General features: G+C 36.8%; 1 protein-coding gene and 1 pseudogene across 1 annotated transcript in view; both read right to left on the bottom strand.

The window, feature by feature from the left end:
• The window catches only part of LOC126725765 (putative F-box/LRR-repeat protein 23), a 57,683-nt gene extending 35,114 nt beyond the window's left edge, over positions 1-22,569 (bottom strand). Inside the window, exons 1-2 of the mRNA XM_050430681.1 lie at positions 22,450-22,569; positions 22,273-22,368 (exon numbers count right to left, since the gene is read on the bottom strand). The gene's annotated coding sequence lies outside the window, so the exon portion shown is untranslated. The remainder of the gene's footprint in view (positions 1-22,272; positions 22,369-22,449) is intronic.
• Positions 1-23,298, bottom strand: part of LOC126728088 (disease resistance protein Roq1-like) — a 59,638-nt pseudogene that overhangs the window by 14,270 nt on the left and 22,070 nt on the right.

Below are 23,298 nucleotides of genomic sequence, written 5' to 3'. Positions count from 1 at the left end.
GAACCACAGTAAGTCCAAAAAGGATAATACAGGCCAATCATAGATTTTGGGGAAAAGTTTCGAAATAGCACAAAATTTCTCGGGATCGGCTACAGCTCCAAAAGAGGTGGCCCGTGGACTCCTCATGAGACAAGCAGTTATCACAATCACTATTCTCAATTACTTTCCTTCTCTTCAAGTTTTCTTTGGTGGGAAGAATTTCCTTGCATGCACGCCAGGCGAAGTGTTTAACCTTGTGGGGAATGTTGATACTCCATAGGTACTTCCAAAACTTCCTCATATTGCTGTTATCCAAGGTCGAGGAAGCACCATTCCCTGGAGTTGGTTTCATAGCCAGCCAATATGCACTCCTGACATTGAACCTACCATTTGTCGTGGCTGCCCAAATTTGCATATCCTTAGGGAGATTAGAGCTTAAAGCAATACCCCCAATGATATCTGCTTCATGAGGGAGGAAAATCCTATGGATAAGCTCCATTTTCCATTCCCTAGTCACAGGATCAATCAGCTCCTCAACCCGAGCAACAGGATGTAACAGAGAGGGAGGGGAAATCACTTTGTATTGGGAAGGAGTGGGTAACCACCTATCTTGCCATATGTGAATACTCTTTCCATTACCCACTTGCCACCTCAAACCCCTCCTGACAATGTCTTGTGCAGCCATTATGCTCCGCCATGCAAAGGATGGTTTGCACCCCATAGTAGCATGGACAAAATCATTGTTGGGAAAATATTTTGCCTTAAAAACCAAAAACAACAGAGATTTGCTGCTAGTTTGCAGCCGCCATCCTTGTTTTGCCAAAAGAGCTAGATTAAATTGCTTGAGCTGTTTAAAACCCATCCCCCCTTGGGCTTTTGGAGTGCATAGTTTTTCCCAACTAGTCCACGCCATCTTCCTTTCATTCTTGCACTGGCCCCACCAGAAATTTTGAATCAAGCTTGTCATCTCGTTACAAAGAGTATCAGGAATCTTGAAGCAGCTCATGGAGTAAGTTGGGATCACCTGGGCTACTGCCTTTATCAAAATTTCCTTCCCTGCTTTTGACAAAAGCCTTTCCTTCCACCCCGCTAATTTCTTGGCCAACTTCTCTTTGATTTCTTTAAAAGTGTTCTTTTTGTTCTTGCCCACTAATGAGGGTAGCCCTAGGTACTTCTCGTGCTGCTTTATCACCTGTGCCCCAAATCTAGCATGAATTTCATTTTTGATTTCAGGTTTCGCGTTGGGGCTAAAGAACAAAGATGTTTTGGCCCTATTCAGTTGTTGCCCAGAAGCCAACTCACACACCGCAAGAATACGATGAAGAGCATCGCATTCCCCCAACGATGCTTTGCAGAAAATAATACTATCGTCTGCGAAAAACAGATGAGAAATGCAAGGGCCTCTTCTACACACCGAAAAACCCTTCACACTGCCTTTGGACACAGCACTTTTGATCAAGGCCGAAAGGCCCTCAGCACACAACAAGAAGAGATAGGGGGAGAGTGGATCCCCCTGGCGCAGACCCCTTGTAGGAACTATATGACCCCTTGGTTTACCGTTTAATCGGACGGAATAGGTGACCGAGGAAACACATTGTATCACTAAAGCCCTCCACCTTTGGTGGAAACCCAGCTTCTCCATGATCTTATCAAGACAAGCCCATTCCACTCTATCATACGCCTTGCTCATGTCGAGCTTAATCGCCATCTCACCAGTGGACCCTGTTTTTCTCTGGCTAATATGATGCATACATTCAAATGCTACTAAAACATTGTCAGTAATCAATCTACCATTAACAAGGGCACTTTATGAGTCACTGATGATAGAAGGTAAGATTTTCTTCAATCTATTAGCCAATGTTTTAGAAGCTAGTTTGTAGATTACATTACATAGACTTATAGGTCTATAATCTGAAACTCTCTTAGGACTTTTATTTTTAGGGACTAAAACAATGTGAGTAGCATTGAAATTTGGGGGTATAATGCCAGAGTTAAGAAAGTCAAGCACAGATTTAGAAACCACATCGCCCACAGTAGGCCAAAAATGCTGGAAAAAGAGGGGAGGCATACCGTCGGGTCCAGGAGCTTTCAAAGGGTACATTTGCTTCAAGGCTTGGAATACTTCCCCTGGTTGGAATTCCCTGAGCAGCCTAGAGTTCATTTCCTGGGAGACTTTCGGTTACTGCCTCAGTGATCTCCGAGAAGTCCACAGGATTTGATGAAGTGAAGAGCTCAGTATAGTAGTCCACAAAGCATTTCTCTATATCACTCTCTTCTTCTAGCCAAACATCGTTTGGGTCAAAAACACCCTCAATGGAATTCTTCAAGAAACGAGCAGAGGCCTTAGAGTGGAAAAATCTTGTATTTCTATCACCCTCACGAAACCAATTCAACCTAGCTCTCTGTCTCCACATAGTATCCTCTCTTTCTAACCAGCAGTTGAGCTCGATTCTGGTATCCCTCATATCTTTAATAGTGATTGGGGAAGAGGGTAGAAACTCCAAACACTCCAACCTCCTCTGGAGGAGCGAAATTTTCTTGCCCACATGACCAAACTCCGTTGAATTCCAAGCTTCCAAACGGATTCTGCATAAATCAAGGCTTGCATTGATTGTAAAGGCCGAACCACCTCGCTGACCTTCGTTCCAAGCTTCAGAGATAACTTTCTCACAACTTAGATCTTGCAACCACATAGACTCAAACCTGAAAACCCTTTTATGACTACTCTTCCTTTTACTTGCACAGAACTTCAACAAAAGGGGGCTGTGATCTGATGTGGACGTGGACTTGTGAAAGAGCTTGGCTGAGGGGAATAAAAGGGCCCAATTCGAAGAGGCCAAGGCCCTATCCAGCCTTTCCCTGATCTGAAACCCGTCCCTTCTTTGGTAGATCCAGGTAAATAACGGCCCATTAAAACTAATTTCTCTAAGCCCACAAGACTCAACAGTATTCTTAAACCTCAACATTTGTGTGTTGGATCTTTTTGCACCTCCTTTTTTTGACTCGCACATGATTTCATTGAAGTCTCCGATTACCAGCCACGGCAAGTTTGATCCGTTGCAAAGGGAAGACAAAAGACGCCAAGAATCACTCCTTAAAGAGGTGACTGGGTTACCATAGAAACCGGTGAGATGCCATGGATTATTAGAGCAGCCACCCTCCACTATTGCATCAATATAGGACAAGGAAAAGCCTTGGACTGAAACTTTTATATCTGCCTTCCAGAACACCGCCAAACCCCCACTAAGGCCATTGCTGGGAATAACAAAACTATTTTTAAACTCGCAACGATCACGAACCACCATAACCCATTCCTCGTCTGATTTTGTTTCCATTAAAAAAACAAAATTGGGTTTCTCTATCCTAATCACCTTCTTCAAGGCGTTTACTGTCTGAGGGTTCCCAAGCCCTCGACAGTTCCAGCTTAGTAGACTCATTGGACCCGGTGGGGTTGCTTAGCAACCTCCGCCGATCCTAAGTGTGTACAAAGAGAGCACTTAGCTTCTTCGTCTCCTTTGTAACTTTCAACCTTTTTTCTCCTTCGTTCCCATGTTCATTCAGCGTTGTAGGCTCCTCCAATTTACGTTTAGAGCCCACCTCCTCCTGTATAAGATGAACGTGACTTTCCTGCATGGGTCTGGTGAGTTGTCTAGTCCAACTCCCTTTAGTGCGTGGTGGGCTAAAATTAGGCCCACCCGTTGTTACTTTCTTCCCTGCTTCCACCATAGCCTTTTTACCCTTCCCCTGCTTTCCTTTCTTGTTTTTTGCATTTGGGTCAGCCCAGCCCATTACAAACTCTCCCTCTGTATCCCCATAAAGACCTGACCCCTTGTCATTAGACATCCCATCCTTCCCTGATATCAGCGCCTCCACCTTCCTTGTATCCACATACAGTCCTTACTCCATACTAACCTCCTCCTTTCTTTTAATCAGAAGTAATCCTTGAGCCTCCCTAATTTCAGTTCTCTCACCCGTAGGGTCAGGGGTAGGGAACTCCTCATTAATTGCATTGTCAATTTCCTCGATAATAGCCTCAAAATCCGGTGGAGGGAGTGCAGTATTTTCGATCCCCACAATCATGAAATCTTTCGGTTTTGTGGTTGTTAGTTTCTGTCCACCCACCAATCCCGCCTCGGCTTCTGCGACCTGCTTTTCCGGCCATCCTCTATCAAATTTCCCCTCCTCCAAGCTCCTTGATGATTCTCTCCGAACTGGCCCTGATACTATAACAGGGAGAGTTTTTGTCCTATCATCATCGAACCCTTTTACTTCAATCGTTTGCTTTCTTGAGGAACTGTATTGTGCTGCTCTCAACCACTGTCCAAACTATTGGTTATCCACCGACAAAGTCCCCTTGCTCTTTAGCCATAACTCACAATCTTTATCAGTATGGGTTAGCCGTCCACACCAGAAACACATATTAGGAAGTCTTTCATATTGATAGGTAACCCAGCTTTCGGAGTCTTCATCAAACATTATTCTTCTACCTCGACACAGCGATTGGGTTATATCAATAGTTGTTTGAATCCTCATGAAACATCCTCCATTTATTTCTGAAAGGTCCTGTGGTTTGATCACCGGTCCAATTGTTTCCCCTATCTGCATAGCCGTCTCCGGGTTCATAAACTTAAATGGAAGATTGTGGATTTGCACCCAGAAGGAGTAGTACTTAAACTCTAATTCTGAAATAGTTTGGCTTCCGTCGAACCGTTGTAGAATGACCAGGTGTCTGTCGTATGACCAAGGCTCTCCCAGCAGAACTTTCATGGCATCCATCTCCAGACCAAATGTAAACAGCATTATGTTATTCCCCATATTCGTCACCTCAAAGTTCTCCTTAGTGCGCCATAGCGGGCGGAAAGTACGCACTATGGCTTCCATACTCAATGCTCTTTTCGTAAAAAATTTTGCTGCCAACACATACTTTGTCGACGCTAGTGACTTGGTTAATATAATCTTCTCTCCCTCTTTTGCAGACAATGATAACCGATCACATCTATAGGTTAAATCTTCCATACTTAACCCACTGAACTCCCACACACAGGGAAGGAGCAGGGAACTAAACCCTTTTAGTAACCAAGTTACAGAAGGGACGATGCCTTTCTCCAAGAGAAAGGAACCAAAATACTACGGATTAGAGCGCAGGACTCCAGAGACCCCTGTACTCTAGGCCGAGAACTTTTTCATAGGTCTAGTTCTGTATTTGAAGGACGACAAGCTTGCCTATTATTGATTCTTCTACTTCATAAAATGAGAAATAATCCAAAGTTGTATTGGCTCAAAAGCATACTCTTTGTACAAAATTTATAAAGTTATCCTCAGAGTTTCCTTGAAATAGGTATTGAATAATTGATTGATTGATATACCCAAAAAAAAAAAAAAAGAAGAGAAGAAGAAGAAGAAAGAGACGCTTAGTTCCATTGCCATTGAGTCACAAGATGAGCTTGCCGGCCACTTAGTAGAGCTCTTAGGATTTGAATCCGGTTTAATAGGCTAATAGATATTGGACATGCAATTATCCCTTGATTGGTGTGAGATATAAAAGTTAAGATAGTAAAAGAAAAGAAAAAAATTTAACCTTTTATTTTTTTTAATTATCTTTTTAACATTTTACTTTTTTTATCATTTAACTTTTACATTTCACATCACAAGATAATTGCATGGTACAATAGTTCTAATTAGGGCTATTACACTGACCTAAGGCTAAATCCAAGCTCCTAAGCCTATTGAGAGTCTTTGTTTATTTTTCTTTCTTTTTAAATGGAATTTGAGTCATAGGCTTTCTATCTTATCCAACAAGCTAATAATTCTTTTCATTTTATGAGGGTTCTTCAATTGATCGTTCCTGTGAGTACACAACTCGCCATTAAGCAGTTTTTGTCCGCTTTGGGGAGCCAGTCCCTCACGGTTTTGTCCTCGTCCCGAGTGTGGTGTTAGGGATTTTTGCCATGAAGTGATTGACACCTAGGCTCACCTTAGTCCCACATCGGTTGGAGAACCCTCCCACTCAAGGTTTATAAGCTTCTGGAGCAACCAAGAGTGTACCACTACTACACATCCCCAAAGCGGACAAAAACTGCTTAATGGCGAGTTGTGTACTCACAGTTCCTTTTTCAAAGTGTGAAAAACTGGTGATAATCGCAAAACACAAATATGATTTTGATCTTGTTTCTTTCTTTTGTGGAACTGTTCAATAATATATTCCTTCATACCCAAAGGTCCCATATTTAAGAGCTTTCCATTTTCCATGAATTTTCTATCATGCCCTTTTAGACGCCCTTTTTTTTTTTATTGCTAACAATAATTTCATTTTGTTTTTAATAACATGAACAATTTCACAAAAGTACAAGGAGTAGCATTAATAAACAATATTTATGTCTAAGGAAAAAAAAAATCATTATCCAATTAATTAGTATAGTCATACTATTTTTTAAGGGGTAATTGCAGTAAACCCACTTATGATTTGACCTAAAATCACTTTACCTACCAGTAGTTTAAAAAATGTCACTTTGCCCACTTGAGGTTTGTTCCGATTGTCTCCCATAACCCATCTGATGAGAATGCAAAATGTCATATTTTTCTCCCTTAATGTTTAGTCTTTTATACTTATTTGGTGCCTAAATGTACTCATTATCCTTATGTTTTGATTTAGGATGCAAATGGAGGCATTAAGTGCAAAACGAAGCTAATTGGGCAATTCTAGACAGTTTCAATATTGTTTCGTAATCTGGGCATAACTCTCTCATCTGAGCTCCGATTGAGATGATTCAAGATGCTATGCAACGCCAAGAAAAAGCTCTACAACTTTCATATTTTGAGTTTTGAGAGATAATGGCTGCAACGAGGTCGAAATAGGGCTTGAAGTTGCTGCACCTGCACTGCTGACGTTCTAGAACATTCCTTAGCCTACAATTCTAATACACGGATCTGATGCGGTTTATTTTCAAAAGTTTCCAGATCTGGTGCACGAAAATTCCAGTTGAAAACACCAATTTCCTAGTTATATTAGGACTTTATTTTATTTATAATATTTTCCTTAATTAGTCAAATTTGGATATTATTATTTAGAATATTTTTAGGAGATTTTGTAGGTTTCTGAGGAGGGGAATTAACGTGTAAAAGGGGGAGGAAAAATCAAACTTCAGACACATCTCCCTCTCCCCTCTTCTCTAATTTCTCCTTCGAGTTTTCATCATGGCCCTGCTTGGCTAAACTTTTATACTAGGTCGAAGGAAATGGAAGCCTTGGAATCAATAAAACTGTGAGATCTTATTTATATATATATATATATATATATATATTTTTTTTTTTATTGTTCAATTTATGCTTTGAATATCAGATGTTCTTCTATGCCTATTTTCATGATTATCTTGTTTAATTACTAGGAGGCCTACTAGTTTATTATTCGTTGCAATCTACTGATAGGTTAGATATTAAATCTGTAATTGTTTGATCCCTCTAATTTGTGAAGCAACCAAGATTTAATGATTTGTTGCGTCAGAAATTATTAGATCTTAGGAAGAACGCTCGACTAAATTAAATGCAACCGCTGGTGCTTGTGTTGTTTAGTTTCATCGATCTTTCTAATTCTTAAGGCTACTACTAGATTAAACCTTTAGTGCTTGTTTGGGTTATTTAGTAGTTAGGGTTAATTAGATCGCTTGTTTTCTAATTAATTGCGACTAAGAAGAGATAAGAAAATAGTTCCAACAGTGAATATTCAAAGTGTGAATTGATATATATTTACATTGATAATCAGTTGTAAAATTCCGATGGTGGATGTTGACTTAGACCAAGGTTTGTTGTTTTGATTGATTTTGATACTTTAATTTGAATTGTTCCTTGATTGTTTTTCTTAAAATTGTTTTCATTATACTCAAACCCCCCATTCTTGTTCACATAACATAAAACTAGGCTAGATACTCTCCGTGGGAACAATCCTTACTCGCACTACTACATGTATTTTTAGGAGTATAGGTTTTTTTTTGGTTGCCTATGACAACACACCACCACCTCTGTTAAAAATGGGGGCAAATATGTATCTTTGCTCTAATTTTATATCTCTCTCCTCACAAAACAAAACAAAACGCCAACGGGGGCTTGGCTCAGCTAGGTATGGTTCGTTCACTCGGCCTAACACGCTCAGGTTCGATTCCTGCTACCAGCAGGAGTCCGTTGGTGGGCATCATATCCCTAAGCGTGTGTGCTCTTCCTGAGGGTCTAATATAACCATAAACACCCCTATTTTTTTCCTCCAAAAAAAAAAAAAAAAAAAAAAACATAGAAAAACTAGGAGAACAAGATCAAAAATGCTATTTGTAAAAAATTTAGAAACTGTGCCCAATAGCTCCAATAAATCACAAAATGTCTTGTAACATTCTCATAGCATTCCACCAACAAAAATGGTATTTCTTTCTCAAATTCTCATCTTAGACACGGTCTCCACCTCCATTTCAATCAATATTACCACCATTGCACAGATTGCAACAATGGTAGGTGATAAGCTCTCTATAAGAATTATGTCACGTGGTGTGACCAAATTCAGCCGAGCATCCAGATGCTCAATCGCAAAACAGAAGGTTTTTGACAACCAAAGCTGTCTTGACCACTCAAGAAGGAAAAGAGGAAGTCAACCCTGCCTACATGACTTTAAACAAGAAGATAGACTCATAAAGAGTCTAATATGTGCCGCACTGACCCCAGAAGTAAGAACTAGGAGGTGTCATTATTGACCTCGACACAACACTAGAAGTATGGAAATGTCTTTAGGATCGCTATGCAAACTCCTCAAACTAAAGAGCACGAGATCTGCAATGAAGACTGCAAGAAATCTCTCTGCTCTTTCTCAGACCCCCAGTTTGGTCTTGGTTGTGGGTTTGTGCAGGTTAGTGGAACAAAACAAGTGACTGAACCAAAGCAAAACCCACTACCAAAACCCCAAGTCTTTGCTTTAAAATTTTGAACACAAATTTAACAAAAAACACGCTATCAAAGTCACTGCCCTTTATACCTAAAACCTAAATTTCTTCGTGACTTATAATAAATAGCATCACAAATCTAGAAAAGAATTACTAGGAAATAAGCCGTTGAAGCCTCCTTGTCCCTGGAAAGCCAAGATCTAGATGATTTTTGAATGGGAAAATTTTCAACAAAGAAATGAATAATCTCCTCATCATAGACTACATTCAAAACTGCTTCAAAAAGAAAAAATTACCAAAACTCATTTGTTCACAAAGCTCAATCTCCCCAAAACAATGCAATCTCTTAATTTTCATTATTATCCACTTCAAAATTCAGTTAACACAGAAAATTCGACAAGAGAGAGGGCTGGGTTCTTGTGCCATTATGAAGTTTGAAATGCTAAAACATTTCATGAAAACTTTTTGATCTTGTTTTCCTTTATTTTGTATGTTTTGTTTTGTTTTGGGAGGAGAAAGAATAAATTAGAATAAAAATACATATTTGCCCCTATTTTTAACAAAAGTGGATTACAGAGACAAATGAAGCAAATCTCGTGTAGGCAAAGTGACATTTTTTAAATCATAGGCAAGTAAAGTGATTTCGAGTCAAACTACAGGTGGATTTACTGTAATTACCCTATTATCCCATTTTTTAAAGTAACCAGCAACTTCCTTACTTTTTCATAGTTGTCAATTTCTTTGGACTCATAAGTCTTTTAATTTTTCAATTCACATAAGAAGCTAAGTCTGAATAACAATAAATATTGTGTGGATGACGAATGTCCATCCCCAATTCCTAATGAATATATAAACTCTCATTTTTATTCAAAAAATAGTTATGAGCTCCTAAACAAAATTGAATTGGTAACAAACATTGAAATATCACCAATGTATGATATCACCAATATTGAAGTTTCTGAGAAACAAGCCTCTCCCTCCTAACTACTTACCAGATTGGGATATCACCGATACTTGTTCTAGCTAAATTTTATAGAACATAAAACAGATAATAGAACAAAACCTTAGATTAAAAAACTACCCTTGACTAACAAATATTAAAGATATAAAAGTATTGGCAGTAGCGAGAGCTTATACCAATAAGCAAGGGTTGCAATGGATGAAAATCCATAGTTTTGACAGCAGAACCCTGATTCAAGTTGACGACAATAGATTTTGGCAGGTCATTGGTGGAGTCAGATGGGATAAGAGTCCAAAGAGGCCCCCACCTTCTTGACAAAATGCTTGTGACGAAGGCGTCTCGAGTTGGGAGAAAAGAGAGGTTATGGATGAGGAGACAGTCCGGTAGACTGCTAATAATGTCAATATCGTCGTCATCAGTGTAATTTTTCTGCCTATCTCTCCCTTCTACTGTCTCCACTCTTTCAATTCTATGCTTCTCTCTCCTCTCCATTCAATCTGCTTCTAATTCCTCTCTGTTTCTTCTCAATGTAAATTTGAATTCTTTTTTATTTATAATTCAATAGTTATACAGGAAGTTTGCAAAGAAATTATGGAATGGCTAGTAATCAATTCAACCGAAGATGGAAAAGTGGATTGATATGATAGGAATGAGTGCAGTGAGTCATGATAGGCAGTAGCATGAGTGACCCACTTGTCTAAAACTGAAAAGAAAGCATTACTGAAACAAAAACACCAATTCCTTTTGGCTTTCCTAAAGGATGATTAGTTGATTACAATTCCTTTCTTCTTCTTTTTTTTTTTCAAAATTAAAATGTATAATATGTTTCTTTTAATAAAATGTAAATATATTAAGGTTTTATGGAATAAGGCAACCACTATGAGAAGTTATTGTAATTCACATAACCCAAAAGCCAAAAGTATCACCAGGTTACTTATTAAATGAAATTGAACAAAAGATTAATCGATAAATAACTAAACATAGTAGGCACCATGGAATTTACTTAACATACAAATTAGTCACATGATGGATCCAAAATCTTTTCTAATATAAATCCAACTAGGAGGTTATACACAGTTTTTTTTTTTTTTTTTAACTCTTTTTCTCCCCCTTTCAAAAGTCATAAGACATGCCGGATGGCATTCACATGGATAGGTTATGTTAGTTGATTAGAAACTATAGATTAAAATTTTAGATTCTTAAAATAAAATAATAATAATAAAGAACTAGTCAAAATAAAAATCTCCTAAGTTATCTTCATCTCCTCTCAAAAAAAAAAAAAAAAAAAATAGCCATCTTCATCAAAAGGTCCATAATCAGAATTTCTGCATCAATTCGTAGTCATGGGTGGAATCATTGGAATGGCGCAAGTTTTTAATCTGTTCAGAACATCCTTTACCCAAATTTCATGAGAGAGTGACATTGAAACATTTCCTTAAGTCAAGTGATTCAAGGTGAGGACAACCATCAAGTATTGCCTGCAAGCCATCATTCGTCACCCTATTTCCAATAAGCCGGAGGTGGCGCAATTTGGGCATGTTCTTTGCAATAGCAAGTGCCCCGTAGTCATCATCAAACTTCTCATCACCCTCTATGCCAATGCGAGGTTGTCCATCCCAAAACTGGTTTCATTTTAATGATTTCAAAAGAGGACAATAGCGCCCCAAAGCTTTCAAAGGTTCTTCTGACAATGAAGAAGTTGTCATGTCCAGCTCCTCCAATAATAGAAGTTTTGCTACCAATTCACTAAATTTCTTATCCGTAATGTAATAGCAACATACAAGACAAAGGTGTCTAAGCTAACTTGAACTGCAAAAAATACCAAGGATGTGATAAAAAATGAATTGGAAGTTATATACAGACAAGTCAATACAAAAATGTGGAAGAATTCTGCAGCTACAAATTCTATATTGGAGGCAAATCGCTTGAACCCACCATATAGATTGTGAACTGCAGTAAGTCATCAAAGAAATATTGCTTTAGGACCTCCAGTCCAGTGTGACCCAATTCTATAGGAGGGCTGATTGGTATTGGTGTGCTGTCTATTTTCTATTGTACACACAAAAATCTTTGAAAGAAAGGAAAACTACATATCTAGTTGGGAACATTCTCTAGTCCAAATCAGCCAAGCTTCCTACCTAACTTTGAAGTTATCAATCCAATTAGTTGTGACCATGTGTCAGCTAATAACATAAGCAAGCTTGCCCAAACATCCACAAAAAAAGGGTTCAATGTTGTTGCAAATTGTTGAAGATGCAAATTACTTAATTCGACAATTGATATTTGGTTCAATGTGCATTAAATATCCAAAGAAAAAAAAAAGTTTCAATGTGGTTGCAACAACCACTCATTCTGTGGAAGAGTGACAAAACTAATAGCACCCCAAATTTTACTAAAGAAGAAAGAACAAGTTAAGTTATTTCTCTCTTTGATACAAGTGATCATTGGTGTAGGACAAATTAGAAACAACATGTATACATGTGCTTGTGGTGTGCTAAAAGTTTAATAATACTTGTAGATTTAGGTATAGGGTCAGTAGTTTGAATAAGCTGCCGAGTGTGTTCTTCAATTAAGCATTATTGAGGAAATGGTTGTGGTACTTTGAAGAGGCAGGAGAGGAGATCAATTTTGAAGAAGAGTAATAGGTGTGGGGAAGCTTTGGGGTATATTATGGACAGGAGAGGAGATCAATTATGGACAACTGGTAGAGTCAGCAGTAGTCATGGGTGTGACCTATTGAGATCTTTGTTCAAGTGGTCCAAAACAATAGTCAAATTTGATGCCAACATTTTTATTGATTATGTAGTATTTGAGGAGTACAGAGTACTTTTCATAGTCAACAAAGACTAGATAATATCATACTACAAAATTGATATTTAAAACATAAAAAAATTCATAACAAATCAAATTACACCAAAATCAAATACTAAGAATAAATATTGTTTTGAGTTTAAACATAAATAGAACAAAATTAAACTGAAAGATCACCAATCGAGGAGCTCGTCTGAGACAAAGTTCTCGATGTAGAAATCTAGCAGCTGGCCGAAACTGTGATCGTTGGCGTGAATGCACATCTTCTCGAGCTAGTATCGCATGTTATTGGGGTCACCGAGACTATGTCTGCAGCAGCTATTGCGCATGTCGATGGCGCGCCACAGCATGCACACCTTCTACGCGGTCTCCAGTATCTCGACTGCGTCCAGTCTCTTCAGAATCGACGCCGTCACATCCCTTGGGAGTTTCAGCCAGTTCCGGGTGGTCTCCTTTTTCTTCTATACTTTCTTTGGAGGCATTTTCGGATTTGGGTTTCTCGAAATTGGTATTTTTGCATTTGATTTTGATTTTGGGCAGTGGAGTGGTAATGAGGTTTTGGTGTTGTATACTAATGTGATTAATATCGTCTGAGAAAAGAGTTGAGAATGAAAGAAAATCCCATATATATAAGGACTGACACGATTTTTTTTAAAAAAAAATTCTTGTACAACCGGACGGTTTTGATTTGATTTGATTTTTTTTTTTTTAAAGAATAAATATGGTGTAATTTTTTAATTTCGTTTCTCAAAGAAAAAAAAAAATCCGAAAATATACCTTCAATTACGGAAGAGAACGTAATGAGCCAACGGGGCTTAGTTGGTAAGGTTCGGACATTTCGTTTAACCTACTTAGGTTTGAGTCTCGCTGTCAACAGGAGTCTGTTGGTGGACATCCACATGAGTTGGTTGTACTTGTCCAACTCTAGCGCCTTGCTTGGAGGCTAACATAACCTAGCGTACCCTTATTTTTCTTAACACACACCAAAAAAAAAAAAAAATAAATAAATAAAAAGAACGTAATGGTACTATGGCATTCGGTAATAAAGTTAATCACAGAAAAGAGGAGTCGTCAAAGCTTTTACAATAGCATTATTACATGTAGCCCATGGGCTTTATCAGGAAAATAAAGAATTATGGGCCAACAAAAGAAAACTTTTAGAACCCATCTTTTAAGTACTTGAGAGACCCAATTAAAATCACAAACAACAAAATCTTTAGCAAGAGACATGATGTTTGCAATGATATTTTTTAAATCTGCCAGTCAACTAGAGTGGCATTCTCTATATGGATTATACTTTTAAAGAGTCTTTTTCATAGTAATTGTTTTTTTTTTTTTTTTTTTTTTTTTTATGGGATAGTTGTTTTCTATTATCTAGTTAAAACACGAATTAATTTTTAGTATAAGCAATGTTCGAATTCTAGATTTTTTATATGACAATTGGAGATTTTACTAGTTAAACTAATTTGAACCCACACTTAAAAAAAAAAAATTCTATCAATAGAGAATTTATGGAAACACATATCGGTTTAATAGACTAATATTGAGTGAGGAGACTATTGATCATTTGCTTCTTTATTGTGGATGAGAATTTCTAAACAAGATTCCTTTTTGTTGTGAGAAAATTCATGGCATAATTGCAAACTCGTTTCTTTTCTTACTTGAAAGGATAATTACAACACTTTTTTTTCCCTTTTAATTAAAATGTATGATAAGTGATGACATGTTTTTATTTTTTATTATTTTTTTAAATCAAAATGTAGATCTATTAAAGTTATCTCCAATAAAACAACCACAAAGAGAAGTTAAAAAAGTGATTGCATTATCGGGGGCAAAGTAATAGCAGGAAAAAAATTGTTATTGTAGTTCATATAAACCCTAAAGTCTCTCCAAAAAAGATTTTAAAGCAAAATATAACAGAAGAGGACTTATATATCCATGAATTACTGAGAACAGTAGGCTCCGTGAAATTTGCTCGACATAAAACTCAAGTCACAAGATGGATCCCAAATATTTTTTCAAGTAAATTCAACTAGGAGGATTTACACTATTTGTTTGACTCTAATTTTCCCACCTTCAAAAGTAGATGTATAAAACTTGCTGAAATGTAAGACGGTATTTGCAAGGATAGAAATTATAAATTAAAATTTCAGATCTAATCAGTAAAGTATTACTGATACTAAATATTCAAAATAAGTACAGCACAAAAGTCATTTTGTTAAGATACACTATACAAAAGGTCTAGTCAAAATAAAAATATCCTAAATCATTAGTAGGAGTTGGTGGGATCGTAGTCTGAGTCATCATTATCATCAAAAGATCCACCATCATGAATGTCATCAACGAATTCATCACCATTAGTGGAATCTAAGGAATAGGCAATATACGAGCCTTCACCAAAAGATCCATTATCAGCATCGAATTCATAGTTATCAGTGGAATCATCGGGATATGACAAGACTTTAATCCGTTCAGCATATTTTCCCAAATTTCCTGACAGAGTGACATGGAAACATTTCCTTAGGTCAAGTGATTCGAGCTGAGGACAACCATCAAGTACGGCCAGCAAGCCATCATTCATCAGCTGCCTCCTCATTACACTTCATTTGAGAGAGAGGACAACAGCGCCCCACAGCTTCCAGAGATTCTTTTGACAATGGACCATAGCAACATACAAGATGAAGGCGTCTAAGCTGACTTGAACTGCAAAAATACCAAGGATGTGATAAAATAAAAAGAACCGGGAGTTATAAACAGACAAGGAGATAAAAAAATGCAGAAGAGTTCTGCATCTACAAATTCCTTATTAGAAACAAATAGATTGAACCCACCAAATTGTGAACTGTAGTAAGTCATCAAAGAAATATTCTTTAGGACCTCTAGTCCATTATGTTAGGTTTTTAGAAAATCAAGTCTCTCAAACAAAAAAAATCAATATAATTATGTTGGTGTGCTGTCTATTTTCTATTGTGCGCACAAAAATTGTTCAAAAAAAGAAAAACACAAGCAAACTATTTGAAGTTTGTAACCACTCTGTAGAAAACAAAGGAAAGCACCTTGCAGACAAGCTGATTTTTTTTTCTTTTCTTTTTTGGGTTTGCGCGAGGGTGGGGGGGGGGGGCATCTTTAATATAAGTTAACTAGAGCCTTGTAACTCAATTAGTTCGCACTTTCCACAGAGACATCTAAGGTTCAAATCCCCCATTCCCCTGTTGTAACTATAGAATTATCAAAAAAAATAACAATACTATATAATGAGATTGTATTTGTGGCACCATCTTAGAGAAATCACTTCTGCACAAATTACACCAAATTATAATAGACTAAGATCGTAATGAATTACAAAAGCTTCATAGATTTTTAACTCTTTCACTTAAAGATGATGAAGGGAACCTAAATGTACATATAGTTGAACAATAGGCACCATTATGCAAAGTTCGTTTGAACGGTCAATTTGATCCAAATCACATTACAAATTATTGGAGATGCATATTTACCTTATTAGTCAATTGATATTTGGTTCATTGTGTTTGAGTAAATTCATTTTGTAGTTGGTAATGATAAATGTATTCGGTTTTTTCATGACAAATGGCGTGGTGATCAACCATTAGGGAGATGCTTCCAGCTTTGTATGAGTGCTCTTTAGATAAAGAGGCATTGGTCGGTTCCATGTTGGTGAGTCATTCCGTGGAGGCTAGGAGGAGCTGGGGTGTGAAATTTCCTCGAGACTTTAATGATTAGGAGTTAGAACTGATAGCTGCTTTCCTCAGTGCTCCAGAATCCAATATTCCCTCAAGGGAGGGACATTGATAAAATGTGCTGGTGGTTGAAGAGGTGTGGAGAGTGAAATGTCCATTCATAATATACTGCTGTAAGAGATCCATGTGATTTGACATTCCCTTAGAAGAGAATATGGAGTGTTAAGCCCCTTGACAAATCTCTTACTTTGGTTGGACTGCAGCTTGGGAGAAAATCCTAACGTTTGATAATCTCGTTAAGTGTGGATATATCATACATGCTAGTAGGGTGGTGCTGTATGTGTAGGTGTAATGGGGAGACCGTGAATCATCTGTTATTACACTTCATCGTCATGTCTGACTTAGAAAGCTTCGTCTTTTAATCTTTTGGGATCCAATAGCTGTTACCAAATAAGGTCATTGAACTTTTGTTTGGTTGGAGGAATCGGGTGGGTAAGCATTCATCAGACATTTGAAATTAACTCCCATTATGTTTGATGTGGACAATATGGCTGGAACGAAATCGTCGTATGTTTGAAAATACAAAAGAAATGAAAAAAACATTATATTTACTGTACATTGGAAGTGTATAGAGATTGCGAATAGAAATCAGCTAATAGTACATAAGTTCAAAAAGTCTAGCAAATTAGAAAAGGAGTGGCCACTCAGAACAGCCAAACAATCAAAAGGAGTAGGAAGAAATAACAGCTCAGATTTAAGGGCGAACACTCAATGTCTTCAATTGTGTGATTATTATGCTCTCTTCAAATTGGCCACGTAAGACCCAAAGGTGTAGATATAGCACCCCAAATATCTGACCAAAACCCCCTGGCCCCTGCCCAAAACTCCACCAAGGCCAAAACTCTCTAAAGCATCACCCAAGCTAACCCCAATATTCCACACAACATAGACCAAATATCATATGCAAAAGGGCAATGGATTAACAATTTTTGTGTACTTTTTTTTTTTAATTGGAGAAAATTTAGAAACAAAATTCTTAAACTTCTAAAATGTTTTATTTAAATAAAAAAAAAATTAAGAAACATTTTAATAGTTTACTGTTATAGATAAGTTTTATGTAACCAAAACTAAAAAACGCAACTTTGAGGGAGTAAGATGACACTTTTTAAACTACAAGTGAGTAAAGTGTAATTAATTAATTTTTTAATTGATTCCTGTTATATTTCATATTAAAGTAGTATAACCTTAAATGCCTCATCCCACCAGGCACCTTATCATGATGGTCACTACACAAATACAAGTTCTTGTAAAGAGAGAGGGCAAAGATTGCAGTTTAAATTTTCAAAAGGGAGTTTCTCACACATATATATATATATATATACACTTAAAAATATATTAAAATAAGATTTCTATCTCAAATTTTAAAAAAAAAAAAAATCATGAATTTAACAATAACCTCCTATCAAATTCTATGAAAATAATTAACACAACATAGTAAAAATCTCTAGTGCATAATAAAGTCAACAAAGTCCTTAACTTCTTGAAATTTCTGACTAATAAGAGCTAATGAGCCCACAACCTCATGAACTCTACAAACAAACATACTATCTACTAGAAACCCCCATGAACTATAAGTCTTCTATCCTCTAGTGGTACCAACTGCATGATTTTCAATAGAACGCAAAAGCCATAGACCATCAACATTTGTAAGTATTTTAATTCCATTCTCTCTTGTTGATACAGGAGTGGTATCCCTTCCTTGTTAAATCAAATGCAAGGACAAGCCCAAAAGATATTCAATCGTAAAGATTAATTATAAGAAGGGCTTCAAAATACTACCAAGCACATCAAGAAAAGTACTCCCATAGGCAATACCGGTAATCCACCCTTTGTTGAAGTAATTGTCAAAATGTCAACATTGCTTATGTCCCAAAACTTTATTTGAAACTCATCACCAGTGGCCAGGAACCTGTTCCTCATTGTATTAAATTGCACAACCCCCATAGACCGCTTCCAAAGAGCATTATATACCCGTTTGATAGCCCCGTCATTTTCATTCCATTCCACAAGGTATGATTCACAACCATGCATTATTAGGGTGTGAATCTTAATTGTCACACCCTAATAATGCATGGGGCTGTGCGGATTTGGTTCCTACAGTTCATCTTTTCAACTATATATCATATTTCTTTTATTGTGCTCATCATAACCTATTCTCATGTGGGAATAGTGAAGAAGGAGAAGAAGAAATGTGTGACAATTAAGAAGAAGAAGAAGAAGAAGAAGAAAAAGAAGAAGAAATGTGTTAAATATTAGCATTGATACACCATGTTGAATATGCTAGTATGGATGCGGAAGCAAAAGCATAAAGTGTAGAACACAATAACACATGAGAGTTACGTGGTCTAGCCTAACGGCCTACATCCACGGAGGAAATCCTAAAAGTCTACATCAATAATATATTAGAGTGTAGTACAAATCCTTGTGTTATAATGAACTATAACATGTGTATATATAGTAGATTAAACCCTAAACTAATAGACTTCTAGTTCAAATAGAGGACTTGGCTTGCACACAAAAAAAAAATTAGGCTTAGGCTTGGGCTTGGGCTTGGGCTTATGCTAATGGGCTAATATACCTTTAACACCTTTTCTCATACTCAAGATGGAAGCTTGATGAAACCTTGAGATTTGATAAGGTTGAGAAGATTCTTTAAATGAAGTTTGGCTTTGTGATGGTAGTTTGAGGAAGGCAATTGTCTTATAGTGTTGATACGACTTCTAATTGTGGCATGACTATACCAGAGAATTTTGACGATAGTAGTAGGAAGCCAAAGAAGATGAACAAAGCGAAGAAACACTAAGGAAGACAAAGATTGCTCTTAATACACCGTAAGGACAAAAAACCATGCAAGAGAGTGCCCCTTAGGTATCAAAGAATGCGCAAAATAACAGCATAGTGAGTCGATCGTGGAGCAAACAGATACTAGCTCACCTAGTGAACAACATAGGAAATGTCTAGATGAGCGACAATGAGATAAACTAGGCTGCGAACCAAGCATTTGTAAAGAGAGGGATTAGACAATGGTTTCACCACTAAGGGATTTAGATGCGCATTAAGTTCAACTGGAGTGTCAATAGTCTTGCTATCAATGAGTCCAGCTCGAAATAAGAGTTTAGAAGCATACTTGGCTTGAGTAATATAATATCTATCAGTAGAATGAATGATTTCAAGACCCAAGAAGTAGCTGAGATGTCCAAGATTTTTCATCTCAAACCAGTAACTGAGAAAATTCTTGAGTTCTTGAATGCTACTAAGGTCATCACCAGTTATGATCATATCATCCATATATAGAAGAAGTAAAATAGTGCCTTTGTCAATGCGACGAAAAAATAAGGTAGAATCATAATGACTGGCCATGTAACCCAAGTGAGAGATTATAGAGCTGAATTTGGCAAATCAAGTTTGTGGAGCTTGTTTGAGGCTATAAAGTGCACGTCGAAGGTAACAAACCTTATTTGATTCAATGGAGAGACCAGGAGTAAGTTACATATAAACTTCTTCACTTAAATCCCCATTAAGGAATGCATTTTTGACATCCATCTGAAAAAATGTCCTATTTATTGGCAACAACAATAGCTAAGAGGTCACGAACAAATGAGATATGAGTAACCAGAGCAAAGGTCTCTTCATAATCAATCTCATACTCCTGTGTAAAACATTTTGCAACAAGACGAGCTTTGTAATGCTTAATGGACCTATCAGAGTGAGTCTTAATCTTGTAGATCCATTTATAACCAACCACAGATTTCCCAGGGGGTAGAGTCACCAAATCCCAAGTATGGTTTTTAGATAATACATCAAGTTTCTCTTTCATTGCAATCTGCCATAAATGGTCAGTGGAAGCCTCACAATAGGTGTGAGGCTCGTGCAGTGTAGCAAGGGCAGTGTAACAATGATAGTAGTAAATGTGCAGGAGTGGATCTTATCCGAGTTGAGTAACGAAGTGGAATGTCTTGTGTAAGATCTTCAAGTGGAGCAGGAATAGGAGCAAGGGACCCAAGCTCAAGGTTGGGTAGCTCGTCTTTGACTTGTTCATCTTCCACTTGTTCATTAAAGGGTGAACTAGGAAAGGGATCAAATATATTTGGCATTTGCATATAGAAGTCTATAGGAGAATTAGGAGCAACTATAGGAGGATCAAGAGTAGCTATAGAAGGAATATGTGCCTCATCTAGAAAAAGACCTAAGACAGAGGAGGAAGATAGGGAGACATGGAAGTGAGAGAGCTTGACAAAAGAGCAATGTTCCCAAAAGACAATATTGCGGGAGATACGAAGACGATGAGAGACAGGATCATAACACCGATACCCCTTTTGAGTTTTGCCATAACCAAGAAAAAAAAAAAAGTCTTGACTGAGGCTCGAGTTTGTTATGCTCATATGGCTGAAGAAGTACGAAACAAGCAGAATCGAAAGAGTGAAGGTGATGATAATCTGGAGGTGACTCAAAAAGGTGCTTATATGGAGTATGAAATGCAACTTCACCCTAGAGAGAAGGAAAGCACAAAGAGTGTCAAGAATATGACAAAGTTTTCATCCGGTTCTACCATTTTGTTGAGAGGTACTTGGACAAGTTAGTTGATGAACAGTGCCATAGGAATGCAAAACAGCTTGGAAAAGATATTGAGTGTACTCAAAAGCATTATCAAATCGAAAAATTTTGATATGTTCGGAAAATTGAGTTTTAATCATTTTTGCAAAATTAGAATATATATGCAATAATTCAAAATGATGTTTTATATTAAAAATTCAGCTATAGCGAGAGTAATCATCAACAAAGACAACAAAATATCGAGATCCACCAATACTAGAGACAGAGAAAGGCCCCCAAACATCAGAATGAATAAGGTCAAAGTTTCGGCAAAGACCATCCACGCGCCTCACGTGCCGTCAATGTTGCTCCAATCTTGACGCCATCGCAACCATCTGAATTGTCCTCCTCTAATCTACTGCGACAACAAGGAATCGGTGTCAACCGACGCTTCACGCGCCCTCATGCACCACTTGAAGATCGGCGCGTCCAGCCCATGCGCCACGCGCACCACTGGGAATCTTGCTGACGTCATTTGTGACATCATCACTTGACACATCAGCCCTAACTGACGTCATCTACTGACATTATCCCTAACTCTGATACCATGTTAAATATTAGTATTGATACACCATGTTAAATATGCTAGTATGGATACGGAAGTTAAATCATAAAGTGTAGAACACAATAACACATAAGAGTTATATGGTTCAGCCTAATGGTCTACATTCAGGGAGGAAATCCTAAATGGCTACATCAATAATATATTAGAGTGTAGCATAAATCTCTATGTTACAATGAACTATAACATGTGTATATATAGTAAACTAAACCTTACACTAATAGACTTTTAGTGCAAGTAGAGGACTTGCCTTGCACACAAAGTAAAATTAGGCTTGGGCTTATACTAATAGGCTAATATATCTCTAACAAAATGGATAGTTCCATTTTCAGTACCAAGAAAATAGCTATATATTAACCACATGGATTATTGATGAAAGCAAGGAAAATACTTCAGATGAAAAGAAAAAAGCTGAAATGTTAATTTGACAAAACAAAAGCGATGAAGAGAGGGGAAAAAGAAATCTTTCTCCTCAAACTCTTTTGCAAAACTTTGTCCTGCATGAGCCCCCTATGCATGCATAGCCTTTGTGTATAATAAGTGTACCAAAATATCTGCTAAGCTTAACAAAAAAATAGACAAAACCTAAAACTCTGGCTGAGGCATGAGTTACAAGCCTTGAATGTCTCTCAAGAAAAGTTAAAAGAAAATTGTCAACTAGAAAAAAGTGCAAATAAAACAACTGAATACCTGAATGTTTTCCTAATGATGAGGGAACATGGAGTAAACTAGTGCTTCATGCCCTACAAACATGCACAGCTTATTTCTAGTGATAGCATCCCACCCCTGTACAGAAATGAACTTTCAGTTTTTCATAAGGCAATCCAGCATCATTATTATATTGAGAATATGCCAAGTAAAGTAAACCTTAATAGTTTGTCCTTTCCAGAAGTTATGATGCAAGTTGTCTGTTGGGATGTGAAAAGGCAAGATCACTAACCATACCAACATAAGCGTCAATCTGAAGAAAATTACATGGTAGAAGCACAATTATTAAAAAAAAGGAGCTAAAAGAGAACTAGGTAGCATCATATCTATATCTATATTTATATCTATATATTACTAAAAGTTAAAGCATAGCATTAAATATTGCTAGCTCACATTAAGCCACATCATCATTTTTTGTTTCCAATATATATATATATATATATATTTTAAAACAGCTTCTCATTTAAGGTGACTTTAAAACTCCATTATTTAAAAATTAAAATATCTTTTAACCATTATTTTTATTATTAATTTTCCAAAACTTTCCCTCCCTTTTACCTCTTCATCTCCCCACTACTTTCTACTTTAATATCATTCTTTCTCTACCTTTTTATCTTCCTTTATTTTGATTCTTTCTTATTCTCAACATCTTACTATAAATTTAACATTTTCCTTTTCATTCTATGCATAGTTTTTTCACACAAAAAATGTTACTTCTCTCTCTCTCTCAATTTGTTTTTCATTTTTTGTTTGATTTTTTTTTTAAATTTTTATTGCATCAATTCTTTAAGTTGATGAATTTTGTTGTTAATTAGAATTCTACTTTAGGTTGATGCAATTTAGTTTTGTATTTTAAGTTGTTATCTTTTATATTCTCTTTGATTAAATATTATCCTACTTCATTATACATATAGTATATAATAATATAATGTTCTTATATTACATAGAATGACTTGGAAAATTTGAATTTTATTGCTATATATTTTATTTTTACTCTTTTTTCCTCTC

Source organism: Quercus robur, chromosome 5, assembly GCF_932294415.1.
Source record: "Quercus robur chromosome 5, dhQueRobu3.1, whole genome shotgun sequence".
NCBI classification, from domain to species: domain Eukaryota; kingdom Viridiplantae; phylum Streptophyta; class Magnoliopsida; order Fagales; family Fagaceae; genus Quercus; species Quercus robur.
This window is presented reverse-complemented; position numbering and strand designations above follow the sequence as displayed.